The sequence below is a fragment of the Muscardinus avellanarius genome (assembly GCF_963383645.1).
Source record: "Muscardinus avellanarius genome assembly, chromosome: 7".
In the NCBI taxonomy this organism is placed as follows: Eukaryota; Metazoa; Chordata; class Mammalia; order Rodentia; family Gliridae; genus Muscardinus; species Muscardinus avellanarius.
The window spans coordinates 87,060,741-87,067,837 of NC_137793.1; positions in this window are offsets into that span (position 1 = coordinate 87,060,741).

Genomic DNA, 7,097 nt, shown 5'->3' on the forward strand with positions numbered 1-7,097 from the left:
GGGGTTCTGGAACCCCTACCAGCCTTGTGAGTTTAGACACAGATGTGGAGCTTGGTTTTCCCCTCAGTCACATGGGGGCGCTCCCCCTCCCAGGGTGGCTTGGGGCATGGTCAGCACTCAGTTTTTGCACCCCTCTTCTCTTCTCTGCCCTTTATTTGCCTTCTGTGGGCTGGATAAGTTCAAGAATTTAAAACAGTCTCCTTTTAGCAGAACGAGATCTTGTGTGATTGTCCGAGCAGCTATGTACCTCGTGAGTGCTAACCCTTGTGTCTGTGCTAGCTTTATCCTCAGGAGAATATTGTCCGCAGCCTGTCTCTCTGGTCTTCACGCCCCTGCTCCTCTCAAACGCACAGTCCCTGGCTCAGCCCCGAATGGTCCTCCCTCACCTGGACCTGGCTAGACCCACGCCTGCCCCTGTCTCCCTGCCCCATTTCTCCCTCCTCCAGTGCAGCTTTTGCACTACAATCAGCTGACTCTTTCCAAATTAGGAATCCAACCTTGTCACTTCCTTGCTTAAAAAATACCAACAGCTTTCCTCTGGCCCCAAAGAATAAAGAATAAAGTCTCCACATCTCCTGTCATTCCCACCCCAATTCAGTCCCAATTTGGCACCCCAGCTGTTGGCAGGAAGCCCAGCCCAGCCCAGCCAGATCCTAACACCAGACACTCAGGTGCTGCCGCCACCTGCTAGCGTAGGCCCACCCCAATCTCTGAACAAATCCCTCTGAGACAGAAATGAGCACACCCTAGACATCTGTGCTCAGACCCTTCTGCCTCCACCACGGCCTTGGCCCCATGCGGTCCCTGGGTCTTCCTGTTGTGGCTGGGACCCTCAGCACAGACCATATGTCTACAGTGTGCTAGCCTGATGCCCAGTGATGCTTAAAGCCTGTTTTCCTGGATCTTCTACTGAGGGAAACAAAGACCAGATGACTGTGGAGGACCATTTCACTTAACAATGAGTACTCTAAGGAAAATGGTAGATGAACTAGGCAGGGTGCCTGTATTCCCAGTATTTCAGAGACCAAGAGAGGAGGATCACAAGGTCAAGGCCAGCCTCAGAAACTTAATGAGACCCTCAGCAACTTAGCAAGACCCTGTTTCAAAAAAATTATTTTTAAATAGGGCTGGGGGTATAGCTCTGAGGTAAAATGCCCCTTGGGTTCAATTTAAAGAAAGAAAAAGAGACTGAAAATAAAGAAAAAAGGAAGGGAGGAAAGAAAGAAGATGGAAAGAAAGGAAGTAAGAAAATTGAATGTCTAGAGTGAAAGGAAAGAGGTAGGAGTTACCATCACAGTGTGCTCAGAAAGTGCCCTCATCAAAGTTAGCATCTAAAATCTAAGCAGATTTGCATACACCATTCTAAGGTCTAAGATCTTGGGTTCTTGGAGGAGAGCTCAGGAGCAGTTCTTCCCTGGCTGTCTTTGTTGATCCAGTTTATAGGACAGGGCTCCTGCCTTATCTCCTCTCCTCTTCTTTCTTTCTTTCTTTCTCTCTCTCTCTCTCTCTCTCTCTCTCTCTCTCTCTCTCTCTCTCTCTCTCTTCCCTTTAGTGTGTGTGTGTTGTGTGTGTGTGTGTGTTGTGTGTGTGTGTTTCTTGAACCCAGGGGCATTCTACCTCTGAGCTACACCCTCAGCCCTATTTTATTCTTTTTATTTTGAACCAGGGTCTCACTAAGTTGCAGAGGACCTCACTAAGTAGCTGGGGCTGGCTGCAAACTTACAATCCTCCTGTCTCCGCCTCTCAAGTACTGGAATTACAGGTGTGCACCACCATGCCCAGCTCCTCCTCTCTTCTCAATGCCCCGTTACCCTGGGCTGGCTCCAGGCCAGTGGCTGTGTCCATAGCCTCTGCACAGATCTCCCAGAGTGCTCACTCCTGTCCCTTACGTCAACTAATGCCTCATTTCCCACCTGGTTGATGACCTTTAGACAATAACAACTGAGATCCAGGAAGGACCACTGCCCCTGGCCGGTGTGACCTCTCCCTCAGAGTGAGCCTCGGGTGATCAGCCAGCCTCCGCTGTGCTCTGTGCCCAGGGCTCTGCGTGCTCCAGTCCAACACACTCCTCGTCTGCTCCAGGCCACTCTCTGCAGGCCACCCTGTGTGGTCCCCATATCCTGTGCGGTGGCAGGTCCCAGTGGGTCCCTGCCTTGCTTGAGCACTCCTTCATCCTGTGCTTTAGCCTCTGCCCTTTCTTTTCCCCTTGTCTGTCTGTCTGTCTGTCTGTCTGTCTCTCTCTCTCTCTCTCTCTCACACACACACACACACACACACACACACACACACACACACACGACTTCTAGCCGCCCTCAAAGAGTCAGCTCATGGGTTCCTTTTATAGGAAACAGCCCCCTGTTTCCAGGACATCAGTAGCAGCTTCCCAGCCACCCACAGCACTGGGCCCCCTCACTCACATGTGCTACTGAGTTATCATGTGCATAACTGACTCTTGTCCAGGTTTCCACTCCTAAGGGCAAGGACAATGTTTTTTTTTTTTTCTTTTTTCTTTTTTTTTTGGGGGGGGGTGGTACTGGGGTTCCTGGAAGCCCTTCTACCTCCGGGCTACACTCCCAGACCTATTTTATATTTTTGAAACAGGGTCTCTTACACCAGCGCAGCTAGCTTCGAACCTGCGCGATCATCCTGTCTCTGCCTCCCAAGCGCAGGGATTACAAGCGTGTGCCACCATGCCCGGCCAGGGACAATGTGTTAATTGCCCCTGTCTTTCTATGACAGAACTAATATTCAAGGTTCAATATATTGAACCATATGCTTTCTGACTTTTTTTTTAATTCCTTTATCCTCAGGTGCCCAAATTAATTCTATACCCAGGTTAGAAGATTAACAGACTCAAGTACCATTTTGTAACAAGAGTAAAACTCTGCCAAGTCTTTCTATTGAATATATATTATTTCCTCCCCCTCCCTAAAACCCAGGAATTGAACCCAGGGGAACTCTAACTCTGAGCTACATGCCCAGACCTTTTTGCTTTTTATTTTTGAAATAGGGTCTCACTAAGTCGCTGATGCTGGTCTTGAACTTGCGGTCCTCCTATCTCAGCCTCCCAAGAACTGGGATTACAGGCGCACTAATTTGCCCTTTTAGTGTTACTGCCCAGCCACTAGGACATTAACATTTCTTGCATGACCAGGGACCACACTAGGTATGTACTAGGGATGCAATAAATCTTTAGGGAGTGAATAGTGAAGGAACCTGTCTCATTTAGTCCTCTCCGTGTCCCTCCAAGTAAGTATCATTATTTCAGTTCCCTCCAGTTACATGGGTTGTCTGTGGCAAAGCGGAGATTTAGATGCTGGTCTAGATGAGATCCAGAGCCCAAGTTTGCACTCCCAAACACTGCAGGCTCCTCCCTGAGTCAAAGTAATATAATTTTGTTTATCTCCTCTGCCTTGTGATGGTGTGTAGACCTGACATGTTGGCTACTTATGCGGTACCCAGCCATGCAATGATGTGCACTTTATGTCATCCTAGAGAGTTACACATGCAGAAACAAGGCAGGGGTGGAGTCAGGCCGCAGGCCCCGCCCCTGAGCTCCATCACTCTCCCCAGAGTGCATCTCCTTCTTTATGCCACGGGTCTCGTACTCTATAACATCTGATTTTATAATTTGGGCATGAAATTTAATAATGCTTAAAAGAGTAAGCAATTCCTAAGGCTTTATTATCTGCCAAGTGAGAGACTGGGGCCCAGGGGGAAGCAGACCCGAATCCGGCCTCACCACGTGAACAGTTGGTGCAGGTAGGAGGGGGCCCAGGGGAAGCAGGGCTTCCTCCCTCTCTCAGCGGGAAGCTCAGGCTCAAGGCAGGCCAAGTCTGGTTTACCATTCATTTTGTTTTTAAATTCTCTTTATTGAGACACCCTGTTGCCTCTATCTGGCACAGGCCTCTCACTCTCTTTGCCCAAGACAATCCCCCTTACGAAGTTTGAGCTCCTGAAAATACAGAACAAATACCACTTTCCCTTTTCTGTTTATCTGTCAAAGTGCCCCATCGCCCACAACACTTGAAGGCACAAGCGATATAACCCCGTATGACCTCTGAAGATGGACACGGATGCTGCTTGAATCATTAGAAGCGGTCAGCTTTGAGCACGCTAGTTCAAAAGGCATGTGGGGTCATTTACACTTTGGCGGCTTAGCCCATGAATGTCTAGCTGCCCTCCCTAACAGTGATGACCACTCTCATCCCTGTAAAGAGAAGGTCCCTGCAGCCTTCTCCCTGCTAGCACTTAGCACCGCATCTGATTCACCTGCTGGAACCCCAGGAAGCTCGGCCTCACCCCCACGCACCAATCAGAGGAAGGACCCTGCTCTCCAAGCCCGCCCACAGGCTGCCAGGCTGTCCCTCTCCCACTTCAAATGGATCACACTCTATCTAGAGCTAAAACTCCATATTGTTTTCCTTTTGTTTCAATTATAAATATATTGCATATACAAAAGTGTGTTCAAAATATGCATGTGCAGGGACTCCCAGAACTCCCTCCCAGGGAAGGACAGGATGTGACCAGTACCTAGAACACCACTGATATGCCCCTCCCTGAGCCCACACCCTCGAGCTAGATTTGGGTTTTCATTCCCTTGTTCTCTTTGTAGGTTTTCCAATCACGTGCATTTCTCAACATGCTATTTATTGTTTAGTTTCACCTGTTCTGAAAGTTATGTAAATGAAATCAATGCACAGTAACCTCTGTGGCCTGCTCTTTATGCTTCAAGAGCCGTGACTCATTCTCACTGAGGAAGAACACTATATCACACAGGAGGCCCACAGCTCACGAGTTCCATCATCCGTAGGCATCTGCTTTGTTTCCAGTTTGGTGCTAAGGTAGATAATATTGCTCTGAACACTCCCGAGCAAGTCTCCCAGTGCATATGTGCAGAGTGCAATTAATGGGATGTAGGGTGTGGACAAGTTCAATTGCACCAAGTGCACACAGGGTGTTTTCTAGGCACTTAAGTTTTCCCTCCCATCTATAGAATTCACATTACATCCATCCTTACCCTCACTATACCACAACTTAGCCAAACTAAGGGTAATATGGCATCCCATTATGATTTTTTTTTTTTTGGTACTGGGGATGGAACACAGGGGCATTCTACCTCCAAGCTACACCCCCAGCCCTATTTTATTTTTATTTTGAAACAGGGTCTTGCTATTTATGATAGTCTTACTACTTGCTGACACAGTCCTTAAACCCGCAATCTTCTAGTCTCAGTCTCCCAAGTACTGGGGATTACACGCATGTGCCACCACACCCAGTTCTTTTTTTTTTTAATGGGTCTGGGGATGGAAGTCAAGGGCATTTGATCTCTGAGGTACACCCCCTGCCCTAATTTTTTTATTCTTTATTTTGAAACCGGGTCTCACTGAGTTGCCGAGGGCCTCACTAAGTAGCTGAGGCTGTCCGTGAACCGTGATCCTCTGGTCTCAGCCTCCCGAATGCTGGGATTACAAGCATGCGCCACCACGCCCCGCAACACACCCAGTCCTCATTATGGTTTAAGCGTGCATTCCCTGATTTCTCATCAGCCTCTGCACTTTTTCCTAGAAGCTCTGTGTGTGTCTCTTCGTGAGTCCATGGTATCACTTGCCATTTTTCTATTGTGTGGTCTTGTTGACACGTAGGAGTTCTTTACATATTTTGAACACAAATCCTTTGATGGTTGCAAGTTTGGTGATACCTTCCAATTTGAACTTGACTCTATTCTCTTTAGGTATCTTTTAATGCAGTCAAATTTACCAGTCTCATCCCTTATGGTTTGTGTTTTCTGTATCTTAAAAATCTTTCTCTACTGTAAGGTTTAAAGACCCTTATCTATATTGGTTTCTAAATTTTTGCTGGTGTGGTGGTGGTGGGTTGTCTTATTATTTTTTTTTCTATTGTTGTTGATTTGGTACTAGGGTTTGAACCCAGAAGCATTTTACCTCTGAGCTGCACTCCTGGCCCTTTTTATTATTTTATTTTGAAACAGGGTCTTGCTAACTTTCTGAAGATCTTCCTCAATTGCCAAGTTGGCCTCTAACCTGTGATCCTTCTGTCTCAGCCTCCCAAGTACTGGGATTACAGGTGAGTACCACCATACCCAGCTCAATTCTCTTATTAAATCTGATAATTATTCTGCAAATTCTGCCAAGTATTCTATGCAGACATTCATATCACCTGCATAAATAAGCTTTATTTCTTGTATTCCCTAACCTTTTCTTGACTTTCCTCGGCAACTACACTAAGGCCTCTACCCCCGTGGCAAATATAAGCAGTGACAGCGACGTGGGCATCTTTATCTTGTTCTTGGCCTGAAGGATAAGGCTTTCAATATGTCAGCATTAAATACACTTGTGAGTGTGTGTGTGTGTGTGTGTGTGTGTGTGTGTGTGTGTGTGTGAGAGAGAGAGAGAGAGAGAGAGAGAGAGAGAGAGAGAGAGAGAGAGAGAGAGGATTGAACTCAGGGCATTCTACCTCCAAGCTACACTCCCAGTCCTTTTATTTTGAAACAAGGGTTCACTAAGTTGCCGAAGGTCTTCCATACATTATTGAAGCTGGCTTCAAACCTGTGATCTTCCCAAGCTCTGGGATAGGCAAACACCACTGTGCTGAGCATTCCATGTGCTATTTATTGTGCCTTTCATAAGACTAAAGAAGTTTCCTTCTCTTCTAGTTTGTTAAGAGTTTTTGTAAGAATGAATGCAAATTTTGTTAAAAATTTTGCATTTGTACACGTTTGCATCATTCTATTAGTAAAGTAAATTATAAGCATGGGCATGGTGGCGCATGTTTGAAAGCCCAGTACTTAGGAAGCCGAAACAGGAGGATCGCAGGTTCAAAACCAGCCTCTATGACTTAGCAAAGCCCTCAGAAACTTAGCGAGACTCTATTTACAAATAAGAAATAAAATCTGGGCTTTCTTGCCGGACGTGGTGGCACACGCTTTGAATCCCAGCATATGGGAGGCTGAGACAGGAGGAGCGCAGTTTGAGGACAGCCTCAGCTACTGAATGAGATCCTTTGCAACTCATTGAGTCCCTGTTTCAAAATAAAGAATAAAAAATAGGGATAGGGCTGGGGGTGTAGCTCAGAGG